This window comes from Rhodamnia argentea, chromosome 9, assembly GCF_020921035.1.
Source record: "Rhodamnia argentea isolate NSW1041297 chromosome 9, ASM2092103v1, whole genome shotgun sequence".
Lineage (NCBI taxonomy): Eukaryota > Viridiplantae > Streptophyta > Magnoliopsida > Myrtales > Myrtaceae > Rhodamnia > Rhodamnia argentea.
The window spans coordinates 22138915-22154467 of NC_063158.1; the positions used below are offsets into that span (position 1 = coordinate 22138915).

Here is a 15553-nt window from a genome sequence, read left to right on the forward strand (position 1 = left end):
GTAAATCAACGCCTAAGCTCGGCTAAGGCATTGATTCGCTCAAAACTCCTACTAAGTAGTAACAGAGTCACAATATAAATTTTTCAGACACATGCAAGCTTACTTGCCGGAAGCCATATATAATAAAATGCAAAAATGACGTGTGATCATATCAATCAATCGCATATCTCAATGCAGATATCTCAACCACATGCAACTCATTCACCAAATTACCTCACAAAATGCAATGTTAAATCACACATGTGCAAATTACCATGCAAAATGCAGTCTTCACATCCAGCTCACCCGTGTGTGGTGAGTCGTCGTACGATATATGCTCATCTCGAGATTAATTCTTCGTCTACGTGTATCTATAGCAACTACATACAATCTGGAGGTAGAATAGCTGGATGTGAAGATCGCATTCCTCCATGTCATGGAGGATGATATTTACATGAAGCAACCAAAGGGTTTTGTGATCAGAAGAAAAGAAGATTTTGTTTGCAAACCGAACAAGTCTTTGTATGGCCTAAAGCAATCTCCAAAAATACGGTTCCAAAAGTTTGACTCATATGCCTTGAATCTTGGCTTTTTTCGGTGTGATGTTGACCATTGTGTCTATGTGAAGATGTTAGATAATGATTTTGTTATCATAATCTTATATGTTAATGATATGCAGCTAGTTGGAAATAGTATGAAAATGATCAGCACTATGAAAGGACTATTCGCAAAACAGTTTGAGATAAAAGATCTAAGCATGCAAACTTCATCTTGGGCATGCAAATAAAAAGAAAGTATGCGAATGAGAAGTTGTGGCTATGTTAGAAGAACTACATTGAAAGTGTGTTGAAAAAGTTCAACATGTCAAATTGTAAACAGTGTAGACCCTCATGACCACAAGTTCCACATTATCGGTGCTACGATACCCCAAGACCGGAGAGGAAGTTGAAGAGATGGCAATAATACCATGCTTGATGTATGTCATGGTGTGTACTCATCTAGATATTGCTCAAGCAGTGGGAGTAATTGAGCAGATGTATGTCCAGTCCAAGGAAAGAGCATTAGATTGCTACAAAGAGGGTGTTTCGTTATCTTTGCAATACATCTGACTTTAAGTTATGTTATGAAGGCATAAAAACTCAAAGGGGTAGCAAGTATTAGAATTAAACTATTTTGTGGATGCTAATTAGAGAGGTGACATTGTATCGGAAGATCAACTAGCAGATTTGTTATTTCCTTGTTCTACAAAGCTATGAGTTGGATGAGTAAGAGGCAAAGCACGATTGCTTTATCTACTACTAAGGCAAGATATATGGCTCTTAGTGATGCCACTAAGAAAGCAATCTGTATGCGCAAATTGTGTAAAGAGCTTGGTTTTACACAAGGCGGTGTGAAAATTAGGTGTGATAGCCAGAGTGATATATTCTTGGTTAAAAATCCTAGATTTCATGCAAGAACAAAGCACATCAATAGGAACCAATGTTACAAGTGAAGAGTGCATTCTATTTTACCAAGGAAATGAGTATAGAAAAGTTTGAATGGTGTACAACCGTGTTATATTTAAAGAAGCGTGCGAAGTATTCACTAAGTAGGAGAATGTTAGGGTATGGTTCATACTCCCAACAAAAATTCACAAGCGCCCTTGAGTAGTTAGATGGCTTTTTATAGTTTCAGTCCATATTTTTTTATTGATAGTTTGGATTTTGGACTCATGAATAATTATTGCTATATATTATCTTTTTCTGTTGTAATTGAGTGATGTAATAGAGAGGTGCGATGTGCTAATTATAATGAAATCATTTAATGAATTTAACCTTAATTTAAGGGTGAACTAGGATAAATCTCGTGTCTTGATTTCCTTTCCTTGCTTTTATGCTTTACTTCATTTTTTGATTTGTGCGCTGAATCCTAACATTTAATACGACATAAACATAGTAAAAGTTATACATAAATAACACGTAGAACGGCTTGCAACCCGATTTGGCCGCAGAAATGATTTTATAACGCTGATTCGCTATGGAGTTTTATATTTGTCACTGTATTTAGAACTGTGTTTGTTGGCAAGTGATCTCAATTCTTACCCTTACGTAATGGCATCTTTAAATTAAGCAATTAATAAATAAATAATTTCTCTGGTACGGTTGCCGAGCGCCGCAGCATGCTAAATCATGGTACTAAAACTTCAATTCTCCCAAATACAGGTCCAAACAAGGTCAACAACAATAGACTATGTATTCATTGCAAACCGCTCCTAATACAACTGCAGCATCATGGACATTCGCTAACTTAATATAAAATGCTAAACGAAAATTTCACATCAAAACACTTCGCAACGACTGCATAGTCCCATATCATTTGCTGCATTTACGTCTCGTCCATGCCTACGAGTAATTTAAGCATGGTGCTGCGGATCAGGACCTTCAGGACTAACCCATTTGGGCCCGTAATAACTCTCGACTTTCTCGAACTCATCACGAGCCGTCCACTTCGGCGACTCGACATGAACCGTCGACCCTCCGAATTCCTGGACGAGAGTGCGAGCCTCGGAGCCGGTCCAGGAAAAGGCTATCAGCATCAGGCACATGCATAATCCCAACCTGGCCATCGAACTTCTGATGAGATTACAATGTATGGGTTTTTGGTTGGGAGAGGACTACAATCACTTGGTATATATATAGCCCTCATCGTACCCTCAACTTTTCTCTCTCTTTCTTTCTTTCTTGTCAAATGAATAGAAGTGGCGAAACAGAGACCTTCCCACAATCAGCCAATCGGATAGGAACTCAGAGGACCCTTTTGCTAATTTTTATAAAGTCAAATCACATTCCCGACCAGTGGAGTCTTGAATACGTGGTGCCAAATCAACTCACTTGTCAGCTACTTCGTTACCAATGCCTTTCTTGTCCTGGTCGAATAGATTGGTTCTCAATTTGGCTTCTTTCTAAGTATTGTCGACTCATTCAACCTTTTGTCCTGATCAGCTAGACGATCTTCCGAATCCAACTATTGTCGTTACTCAACTTTGCATTGAGGCTCCCAATCCCGGCCGTCTCTGGTGGATTCACGCCCTTACAGAGTGTCCTTTCTTGCGTTTTGGCACCGAAGACGCAATGCCTTTTTCTTGGGATCTTGACAAATGATCCACTTAGCAACTTGATATAGAGAATAAAATTAACAAAACTATAACCTAAGCCATCACAATAAAGTGTTGGCTAACTCCATCTAAGTTATGATATCAGATCACAATATCACGAGTTCGATTATTCGTTCTTTTCACCTAAATAACTTTCGAAAAGTAATACGTTCACAGAGTTCAAACTTCCATTCTTCTATCAACGGCAATCACACCTGGGCTATTGTGATATAAAAATTACTGCACTTTTTGACAGCTTAAACCTTTGGAACTACTTATCGCACACTTGAACTCTAAGAAAACCAATGTCATTCATGCTCTGAACACTTCCAGGTGTGCGTGTAACCGTACCTGATCTCTCGCAGAACTCTAGACAGCAATTTCGCACCTTGAAGTTTCCATCAATTCTCGCATAGAGGTCATCTATAAGATAAATGAAGATACAAACTCGCGACCTTAAGCCTATTAACCGAATAGGTTGGGCATCTTCTGACAATTCAAATGTCGCACGATCCAAAATTTCATATTGGTGCAGCCCTGGCTTCCCTGCTGTTAAGAAAACACTTAAGCCTAGACACGGAGGAGTCTTTTATAATGAGCTCCAGCAGAAACCCGGGCACTCTCTAGTGAAAGGAAATAGTAAGTCGAGATTGAACAATTATGAATGTTAAGTTTTAGAAGTTGGTCCCATATTTGAAACATTGACCTCGACAGCATCCCATGAAAATAGGGAGAAGAAAAATATAGTCTTGATTCAGCAAGGCACCTGGAAATGTCCTCGGGATTTCATCCCGAACCAACAGTACACAAAAATGTAGACTATCCCTGAATCTATGCAGGAAGCCAGTCCGCTTCCATAAGTTGTAATCCAGAAGCCTGAGAAACAAGCATGCGTATACTTTCCTGATTCATAACTGCACCCAGGTTCAGAAGAGTGTCTGATCACGTGGGCGATTCACATGTTTGTAGAGGCCCATGCATGCATCTTCTATGGTCTCCTGTGATTCGGTTTTGGTATGACTCGGCGCATGTGTGTGTGTTGTGTGTTTGAGAGAGAAAGAGAGAGTACCTCAACTGATGCAACTTCAAATGTGAATCTCCTTCGACATGAGCTGTGATGCAAACTTCTGCACCCTACGGATGTTTTATCTGGTGAAGGAATTACAAAGAAATGCCAAAAGAGAGAAGAAACATATCATGGACAACCCAAAGAACATCCCGTGAAATCATTGATAACCAGAAGGATATCTGTTCATCGTAGATGGGATGATTAAGCATTAACAGATTATTGTTGTTCACAAGTGCTCGAACAAGCAATTCTTTAGCTTCTTCCTGCTTCTTCTTTAGCATGTTGCAGATCTGCAAGACAGTTCCCTTAGGCAGCCAACGTATTACCAGCAGAAGGATCACAGACATGGTAGAATAGACAAGAGGCAACAGTTCAATGCCCTTCTCTGTAATATCATCAGTCTAGTTTCCAATGGCCTTCTGAAAACTCAAATGCTTATGATAGACAATTATAGAAAATAACTATAAAGTACAAGAGATTCGTCCTTAAGGATAATTAGTTCGGCTGTCGAAGAAATCACAATTTCCATATTAGGCAGGTTCTCTTCATCAATTGATTTCTAAACTCAATACATGATGATGCATAATGTCAATGAACGCATAACCAAATTAGCGGAAGTGAAGAGCAAACATCCAGTAGTAAAATGCACAAAATCAAGAAGCTCAGGCTTGCTCATCCAATCCCCCACCCCAACAAAGAAAATAAAAAGTAAACAGATAAAAGAAATAATTAAAAGAAACTCATCTCAACCACTCATCCTGTAAGCCACAGAATGTTGTCTATGGCAACTACTCCCTGTAACTTGACAACCTCGTATTTTCTTTTCCTAGTTCTTTGTTGTCACTGTTATTGTCTCTCTTTTATAATCTTCATGGTCTCTGACTATAGTCTACAATATGCCTACAATTGATTGCCAAAGCCAAAAACTGCATAAGCAACTCATTCATAGCAAAAATAATTTAGCCACAATTCACTTACATCTTCAAGTTCCGTTGTATAAGCTTCGGCCTTTTCAACATTTTCATCACTTTCCATGATCAACGGACTTCCAACTTCGGTTGACCTCACCTCAGGAGAAATCTTAAGCTGCAATTTAGGATGGTCACCAGACAAACTGTTGGTTTTGCTCTGCTCGGTGTTCTCATGATTGCAAACCTGAAACATATAATCTAAGAAACCAGTAAAGAACAAGTTTCGACTCTCTGTTAAAGTAGAAAAACTTAAGAAGGTTCTGTCCATTTACCTGTTCTGTGACAACAGCTCCGGAGGATTCTCTGAAACTTCGGAAGTGTCAAGGGTAAGAACATTACTTCCACAAACAAAACCCAGTCACAGGAGCAGGGGTAGTGGAGTTATTAGCACTCTTCACCTTTTTATACTTGGAGATTCAGAGAGCCATTCCAGTGGACTATATGACATCAAATTGGCAACTGATCCCTGCAAGATAGACAATTGCAACTTCTAGTGCATTACAAAATAGCATCTTCAAAATTACATTCGCAACACCCTATGGAAGAGGTGTAAGGTATTACTTGAAAGTCTGAAGAGAAAACAATAGAAAGGAAACTCAGATGATTTCCCCTATGAATTGAGAAGTGGCTGGTTTTATTGATTTACCTGATCTGTGACAACAGTTTCCGAGGATTCCCTGAAACTTCTAAGATGTCAAGAGTAAGAACATTACTTCCACAAACAAATACCAAGTCACAGGAGCAAGGATAATGGAGTTATTAACACTCTTCACCTTTTCTCACTTGGAGACTGAGAGAGCCGTTTTAATGGACTAAATGGCATTAAATTGGCATCTGATCGCTGCAATATGGACATATGCATTACAAAATAGCATCCTCATAAGTATATTTGCAACACCCTACTGAAGATGTCACGCCCCGACTCTCGAGCTCGCGATCATCCCTACCTTACTCGCCTCGGGTCATAATTGATAGCGTCCCGGGTAGGCTATCGACCTATGAATTTACGGCGCATGCGAAACGTACAATCTCCCGGACAATCAAAACAGCAGGGATAGTACAAGAGGAAAATTAACACAACCAATTCACAAAACATAACTTCATTCAAAAGCCAAAGCGCACGAATCTTAACCCTACCGAGCTATAGGAAATACGTACAACCCCATACTTCGGGGCGACTCACTAAGACCTCAAAAAGACACAAGGTCGGATAAGGTTAATTCTTCGTCTACTCCCAAAAATCCTACCATAATCCTCCAACTTCAACGTCCGATGGGTCCATCATTGCCTGAAAATTGTTAACCACGACGGGGTGAGAAATTAATCTCGGTGAGCCAACGCCTAAGCCCGGTTAGGACGTTGATTCGCTCGTACACCCTAAAAAAAAGCAATCGCATCGGCACGTAACGGATATTTCAATCACAGGCAACTTACCCTCCAAGCCACACGTAATGCAATGCGGACTCGACTCAACAGTCAATCAACCAAATCAATTTACCATTCGCAAAGCATCACAGGCACTTGCATGCACGAGGACACCACACGTAGTCCATTTATTATCGGATCGACCCGTAGGTCCAGCACACTAGTCGATTAGTGCTCTCCTGGCGGGACCAGGCATCGTCCCTTACTTCCGGCGACGGCGTCTGATAGTCCATGTGACTCCGCTCGACCAACCGGAAGAGAATGATTGTCGACACGGCACGAAGCTAACAGGAATCCTTAAAAGGCTTCGGCCCATCACAAGCTGCGACCGGCAAACGTACGGCCAGAAGACAATGATCGACGCGCATCCAGCAACCGGAAGACAATGATTGCCAGGACCGAACGACCGGAAGACAATGATCGTCGGAATTATCCCATTATGTGACCACTCGGGCACTTCGACAACCACCTAGGTTCATTTCTTGGATTTAGGTCGAATGCTCATACTCGCATGTTCAAATACTTGGCCAAAGGCCGTTTTCGTGCAAAAACATGCAATTTTATCTCATACGTGGTCACATGAAAGCGCAATTTAAATTGAGTGAGAGACCAAGCAATTTGGGGCGATTAACCTCTAATCGGACCCCCACGGCAATCAACGCAAAAACGGCACTCACGGCCAACAATTCAATAATTCAATTAATCAATTGCAGCCGGTCAATTATTAATCTCAATTTCAATTCCAATTGCGCACTCGTCTTCGACCTATCGCTCGCTCGCGATCAAACAATTCAATCAATCAAATCAATCAATTCTAATCTAATCAGGCATAAAATCCTAACTAATTGGACTAACTTAACCAATTAGGGCCATTGAACCTAAACCAAGTTTCTAATCTAAACCGGCCCTAATCGAGCTACCTAAAAACCTAATAATCTAATTAATCTAATCCGAACGCAATTAGCGTCCTAACCAAGAGTTAGGGGCTAACTCACAATTTTAATAGCTCGGGCGGTCTCAACTCGAGCGGCGACGACACGAACTCGGCCCGGCCCGCGACGACGATCGGCGATCCTGGAAAATTCCTCGGCACCAACTTTGGACTTGATCCGGAAACTTGGCCCATGCTTTTGGGTACCGGCCCAAATTATCGGCCCACTTGGCCCACGGACTTGGCACGCAGCCCAGGAATAGTAGTACACGGGCCCGGACACATGGGCACAATTTCTCGGCCACTCGGCCAAGGATCTCGGCCAACTTGGCCCATGAGCCTGGCTCACGGCCCGGGCTCTCGGCCAACTTGGCCGGCCCACTCTGCCCACTCGCCAGGCACACGGCCCAGCTCACGGGCCTGCGGAATAGGGCAGAGCACGGCTGGGGAGGCTTGAACCGGGACCGTGATGGTTCTTCCGGCGGCTTGCGGGCTAGTAGCGTGTGGTGGAAGACTTGAGGGGACGTCGGAGGATGTGTGGGTGGTCGGAGGTGGTTCACGGTGGCCGGAGAGAGCTTGGACAGCAGCAAATAGAAGCTGCAGCAGGCCAAAAACAGAGCAGAACAGAGGCGTTCGGGGTTGATCGGAGGGGGTTCGGGTGGTCCAAAGGCTGGGGGAAAGGTTGACCAATATCGGGGGGTCTTCGGGGAAGCTTCAGGTGGCGGCGACGGCGCCGGCGGATGGCCGGAGGCAGCTGAACAGCGGCTGTACAGAACCGGGTGCAGAAAACAGGGGCGGCGGTTCAGAAACAGGGGAGGCTGGCCGGGGCTCAATCCGAGTTCTCCGAGCGGCGGCCGGCTTCCGGTGGCTCCGTGGGACAACTAGAGGTGGAGGACGATGGTTTGGCGTGGTCAGCGGCCAGTGGGTGCAGCTCAATCGCGGCGGAGAACGGCTGAACAGTGGCTCGGCACAAAACAGGGGAAGCTGCGCCGATGTGCTGTTTTGGGCTGAATCGCGGCGGTCCGGCGAGGTACGGGCGGCGAAACAGAGTTGAGAGGGCTGTGGGAGGGCGGAGGACAAAGACCCGGTGGTTGGTGGCGGTCCGAGGCGGTGACAAAGGCGGCTAAAGCTCGGACAGCCCACTAACCCCAAAACAGAGCACAGGGGGCGCCGGGGCTTCTGTTGGCTACTCGCAGCGGTGAACGGCGATCGGGAGGTGGCGACGAGGGAGGCTGGTGGTCGGAGGTGAAGGCTTGGGTCTGTGGTCGCACAAAATCGCCGAGGGAGGAGGCTGTTCGGCGAGGGAGGTCGCGCGAACAGGGGGAAAAAAAAGGCAACGGGAGAGAGAGAAGGGAGGAGAGAGAGAGAGAGAATCACGTGGCTTTGACTGAGGGGGAGGCTGAATTGACCAAAAGTGGGGCCCACCATCTCTTCAAAATTAATGATTTTTGTCTCACATGAATAATATCCAAGGGCAATTCCGTAATTTGACAAATCGGGACTGATCGGATTTTTGACTCAACCGATTGGGAATAAAATGTGGATTTTCACGGGTTAGGTTCGGTTCGGAAAAGTTTAGGCGCGAGGATTAAAATCCTAAGTCGCGGCGACCGAGATTTCGATACCCAATCGAAATCGAACGACATTTCGGGAATCGTCCAAAATTCGTCACTTTCGTCCTTGCGATCCGAAATTTGCACCGACTAAAATTCAATTTTCTTCCTTTTATTGAATTCGGGCAAATTACCAAAATTCGAATTTCCGGGGCGTCACAGAAGAGGTGTAAGGTATTACTTGGAAGTGAAGAGCAAACAACAGAAAGGAACCTCATATGATTTTCGCTTTAAGGATGAATTGGGAAGTGACTGGCTGTCGGTGCTTTTGCGACGATGAGCTAACCCATGCGCTGCATCACCTGGCATAGCCGTTATTTGCTCAGAGTCTCTCGTGGAACTGATTTCCTCTGTAGGATTAGAACCAAGTTGATCTTCTTTGGTTCTTGTGGCCCTGCACATATTGACATCTTGGTCTCTAAAAGTATCTATGGTTTCAAATAGCAGGACATCAAGTTAGGATGCAGGTTAGACCTCATCATTTTCAAGCTAGTAAGATGAAAAGCCCTCTTGCCAGAATTAAGAGAGGTACTGTTCTTCACATCAACATTTCTGACCGTGGAATCCTTAAAAGATTCCTTGCTTGAATTAGTGACTTCAGGATTCACGCATATGTTAACAATTGGTTTTGACAACACATTTAAACTTCCTGTCTTGCATAGAGAACTGCAAAAGTTTAGTGCAAGCAGATTAAGCATATGCAAAATAATGCTGTGTCAAAGGACTAATCCAATATATGCACTCTACTTGTTAGAGGTGGCAATGTCTAAGACAGGACATGACTTAACATGAACAACATCACACATAAAACAGATATGACATGACATTGACATTGACGCATATTTTCTATAATCAGGAGTTATTTCAGTCTTAAAAGTAAATATCGTTTAAAGGAATACCACTCTCCCATTTCATGTGACTCAATAGGTTAAAACTGAACATGAACATATCATTCTGCAGCAGGTTGTGAACCCTACTTCCAGGCTTGTAGTCTTCTAGCAGATAATTTAGTCATATTTTACCAGAGACAGATGTCAATATCCTCTTTAAAGCATAGTATGAAGGATTTAATGAGCTTTCCTGGCCAATAATAACGGGTGAACTTAGACTTGAGAGACAATTGCACGTAAAGGTTTATAATTTCAGCTGAAAAGGCTTTAATTTCCATGAACAGCAAGCTAATAATCAAGAACATCAAAATATTTTCACATATATCTACACAAGAGTTGATCAAACTAGTAATGTACAGTAATTTTACATATATCAACAAATGTGTTGATCAAACTAGTTATATACAGCAATTAGTAGTGTCCAATGTCTCAATGCAAACTATGAAAAAAAAAAATTCTCATTTCACCCTAGTTGGAAGTCCATCGGATAACAGAAGAGTAACAACCAGGGCACCTTTATATGGGAAGGAGCTAAACTTTTCCCTTTAATTACCCTTTTCTTCCTTTTCTGTTTGTATGTGGGTGGAGGAGATAACTTACACATCACTCACCCACTGTTAGCTACTCTTAAGTGAAGTACATGGGAAAAAAAAAATTACTAGAATTTCAACAGAATTTCAGACAGCTCTAGAGTTGCAACTCGATTGGGTACAGATGCCTCACCCCAGTTGAGAAGTAGGTCTCACACTGATATGGCTTCCCGTCAGAGGATGTTGACTTTTTGTTTGCTCCCTTGCCAGTGAATTTAGACTACGGAGTGGCTTTCCCGCAACTAGAGAATCCTTGGCATTGTCGCCCAACCTGTTGAAGATTGCATAACCCATGTGACGTTGCAAAGCATGGAATATCCAAACAAACTGTAATAAAAAAAAATCTTCACCTAGTTTCATTTAGATGTACAGAAGCAAGTCTTTTGCTGCTAAATTGAGTAAGCTTTCTCCCAGTTGATGGTTCTCGAGAAGACTGACTCTTAATTTCCTCTGATCTCTTGAAAAACTTTGAGTGTGCTTGTCCAGGCTCTCTACCAGCAAAGAAAAAGGACGATTTTTAACTGCAGGTTCTCTGCTTGGGACATTTACATAGTACCAAAACAGAGCAAAGAAGTGCAAAAATGTTATGTTGTTGATCCCCCTATCTTTTTACTGAACTCTGGAAATCACCATAAAATGCATCAACATGATAGCAAAAACTCAATGAATGAGTGTATCAAACTGATAATCACAAGAACTTGCATTCCTGTTAAATATAAAGTTACGGATGCATATGCTTTCCAAGTTTTCACAAAAACAACTGACAAGAGTCCATGTTTCTCAAAAGGAGACATTAATGAATCATTGCTCTAGTTTGGCATGGCAGAAACTTGCCAATACCGTCCTAACATGGATTCTCTCTCATTCATCTAATCACTTAAAGGTAAGGGATAAATGGGACAACCTGAAAACAGATATTTCACTGTCGTGCAGCACTTTACGTGGGATAATACAGGCTGTATCATTAAGATTTGTATCAGGCTTGGCCTCTTGGTTATCAGCCTTAGTAGCATTCAATGTATCAAGAAAAGGCTTATTGCTTCCTTTTGCCTCGCTTTCTGTTCCTGGAACATGTGGCACACTTGAACCTTCTGACTGCGAGTTGCCATGAGAATATGTGGCTTCCCCTGCCATTTCTTCCCTGTTACTCTGCTCCTCACCCAAAGTGGAATTCAAACCTTTGACAATCCACAAATCTTTTCTTGGAAGCTCTGGGATGGTACTTAAATTTGTGTCAACCACGGGCTGAATACGTACTTCTCTTGGTGCTGTTTTGCCCAATGAATAATCTTGTTGATCAGATTCTTGAGCACACGTGTTGTTTGTCCTTTCAAAAGAAGATTGTTCTGCAATTGAATTTCTACAAGCCGCGGGCTTTGGCACCTGATCATCCATTCTTGGGTTAGGCATAGAAGCTGAACTTACAGAAGTTTCTACTTGAATCTCTGATGTACCCACACAGCGAGTTGATTGAACATTATTAATCATAGCATTATCCTCAGTCAGGAATTGCCTCAGGAAGGCGAGTTTTTGAGCCCTGGAGCTCATTCATCTCCGATGATCTCCCTTTGCTTCCTATAACCTTCTTCCCACCTTGTTCTCCCTCAGTTTTGGGTGAATCAAGATTAAAGCCATCTAACCTGGATAGCACAAATGATTGCTAAGTTCCTAGATTGCAATCACAACTCATGACATTTCCCTTCACTTGAAAATATAACCTTATGTATCAAAGAATAAGCCCAAATGTATACGTTGTGAAGCTGTCTTACTCATTAAAATCAAAGGAGAAAGAAAATCTTTTCTTGGAATTTCCTTCATCAAGTGATTCTGCTTCATTTCTGTCCTTGTTGTATGGAGATTTCTTAGATGGACAGGAGAAATCAAGATCCGGCATGTCCACTTTGAATGATGATAACTTGTCAAAATCAGCATCCAGGTTAAAATCGACATCCCTGAAAAAGGTTTTTTCACTATCAATCCACAGAAAGCAGAGACAAATCCCACTCTCATAACAAGTAAGATTGTGAGAAGGTTTCATACTCCTTCACCATCATCCATTGTTTTAGTGATTTTTGAAGTGGTTGAATGATATGTAAAGCATGGCTCACTAAATCACCCTGGGCATTATTCTCCACCAAGAGGTAATTGTACAGGGGTCAATAAATGTAAACAATACAAGTATGAAGATAGAATATCAAAGTTAGATTCTGTCTCAATGCCGATATATTAGCTAACTTCCTATACTTCAAGTTTCACTTACAGTTTATCAAAGTTGAATTTCTTCGTCATGCCTTTGCCAACTGTATCAAAGTTAAAATCCACTGCGTCATCTTCCACCACAGACAACGACTTCCAGGAGGTAAGGAACTCCTTTCCAAATTCAGCATCTGTTGAAATTGGATTTAACATTGATCTATGACCAACATATGTGACTTTCATATGACGCGGCCAAAAATGAGTATCGGCAATCATCCTAATCAATGACAAGGATGAAACCTATTTTAACATTAAGAACTCTTTAAGTAGATTTTCAAGTACATGCAATGTATGCTGCACTAATTATTGACCATCATATCAATAGAGTCATATGTCAGGCCATACTAAATAAACAAATATATTAGGTTTTGAAACAAAGAAATATGCATCCTTGTGGTACCATTCCACATCTGAAGTGAATTAACTGTATTTTTAGATTTGTCAAGCTTATAGAGTACCTAGTAATGATTTATCCTCTTTCTGATTCACCACTGCAGTTTCCTTTGGTGATTCTGCCATCTGCAAGAGAAAGTGTGAGGATGGCATAAGAAAAAAGAGAATCTAAATGGCCCTCGGAATTTGCAAAAGAAAAGGGAGAATTAATTGCAAACCCTTTAGGTTGGCTATACTACACAGCAACCTCCTCTCTTCATGAAAGCAACATCTCTTTGCTAAAACATTGCATCTATAACATTTTTGCACTTATCTTTTGCAGAAGCATATATAAACTAGCCTTGGAGGGACCTTAGCCAGTCCATTAAAGTGAAAAACCCACAGATTGACATATAAACAGTTCATACAGGAGCAGCACTTACTTACACAAAGTGGTTAGATGGAGAGTAGCAAGCTTTAAATCTAAAATTGAGAGACCAAAAACACCCATATATACGTGCCACTGTCATATACTTCTGAAGATTCATTTTTCATCCTACAAATGCAAAGGTAATGGATCTCCGATTTGACAGCAGTGATGAGATGGACGGCTAATCACTACAAAACAGTAACGATCATTTCAAGTTTTCTCTGCCTTGATTCAAGTGGGACATGAGTCTCACATACTTCTAATATGAAATTTCTGAAGGAGTTCAACTAGACCGCTAGTGGATCCACTATAGCTATTGCAGAGGATGAACAAATGCAGTATTAAACAGTTAATACAGGGGCAAAGCACAGGGGTAATCCAGTATAATCTATGCCAAGAAAAGAACACGGATGCTAATTTAACATAAGAAACTGTAAGATTGATTTTGTGCAAATGAATTAATGGCTGTCATATAGGAGGACCTATCACATTCAGATCATCCGATTTTCAGCACAGTGAAAGTTCAATTAAAATGAGTGCTATTGAAAAAAAAAAAAAAATACATCAGAACAGCTACTTATCATGGCAACATTTCTACAAAGAGAGATGCCGCGAAATAGCATTATCTTTGTGAAACTGCCCTGAGCAGGGAAAAAAATCTCCTACTCATATCTCAGAAGTCAAGACAATGACCTGGTAAATGCTGCAAGTCATAGTGATAATTCTCTACATAAGCGTCTATATTGCGGTGAGACAGCAAAGAGCTACAGACTTAGGCTTACGGCAATTCACGCCAGAATACTCGCAGAGGTATATCAGAGAGATAAACGTAGTAAATATTTTCCTCTAAAATAACCAACTTTCATTTTCTAGATAGATCGATAAGTTGAGTCACGAGAATTGACGAGAATCGATCAAAGTTGGCTGAACGGATTGAATTGACACAAATAAAAAAAAATTAAGATTGAATTGATACAATTACAATAAATTCATAATATTTTTTGGTAATTTCAGCATCCCAAAGGTTTTTTTTTCATACAAGACTCCCAGACCAAATCAAAACGACTTTCTCGTGCATGTTTGTAAGCTAGCTATAAAACTATAAGGACAAAACTGGCGGTGGGTGGGTCTCAACCCCTCGATGTTGACCCTCAATCACTAATTTCCGGACCCTATTTTTACTACGTTTATATATATATGGGAGAGGCCGGACCGGCGAGCGGTCGACGGAGGTTCGCTTGAGCGACTCGTCGTGCCTTTGCCGGGAGTTTTCCAGATATGATTCCGATTTTGCCCCCTCCAGGAGAAACATTTTCACTGGACTCCGTTTGATTGACGGAGAATGAATAACGTGGACAATATTTTTTCAAAAATGACGATTTATAAACATTTTCGCTGGACTCCGTTTGATTTATATCGTTTAGAAATATGAATTAATTGATTAATTATTTTAAACGATAGAAAAACATCATTTTTAAAAATTATTTTTCAAATCATTCATTTTTCGTAAAATAAAAGAAACCTATATTGAAAAAATTCTAATAATCTAGATATTTCTTGACTATCGATCACGTGGACCCACACTTCGAACCACGTGATCAATGACCCAAACAGATTCGGGACATGTAGGCTCCGGTCCACATGAGCGTTTACCCTCTATTTGAAACTCGAGGAGCTATTCGTCGACTGCCACCCAAACCGATCTCACATTCCTACTGTGGTGCCAAAGAAGAGGGCAAATTTATCCGGGAGTAACTTAAAAGATGGCACGACTAGGAATTAAGTTCTAGGTCGTCCTTGGCAATTTGATTTATTGCGGAATTGTCTTTCCCGCGTGTAATGACAACAAAACTATGTGTTGAACCTTGAAACGTAGTACATTGAACATTTCGCC

At 41.5% G+C, this 15553-nt stretch overlaps 2 pseudogenes; one reads left to right on the forward strand and one right to left on the reverse strand.

Moving 5' to 3' along the window:
- Positions 1-15553, forward strand: part of LOC115733990 — a 126316-nt pseudogene that overhangs the window by 42260 nt on the left and 68503 nt on the right.
- LOC125316668 lies at positions 3757-13376 on the reverse strand (annotated as a pseudogene).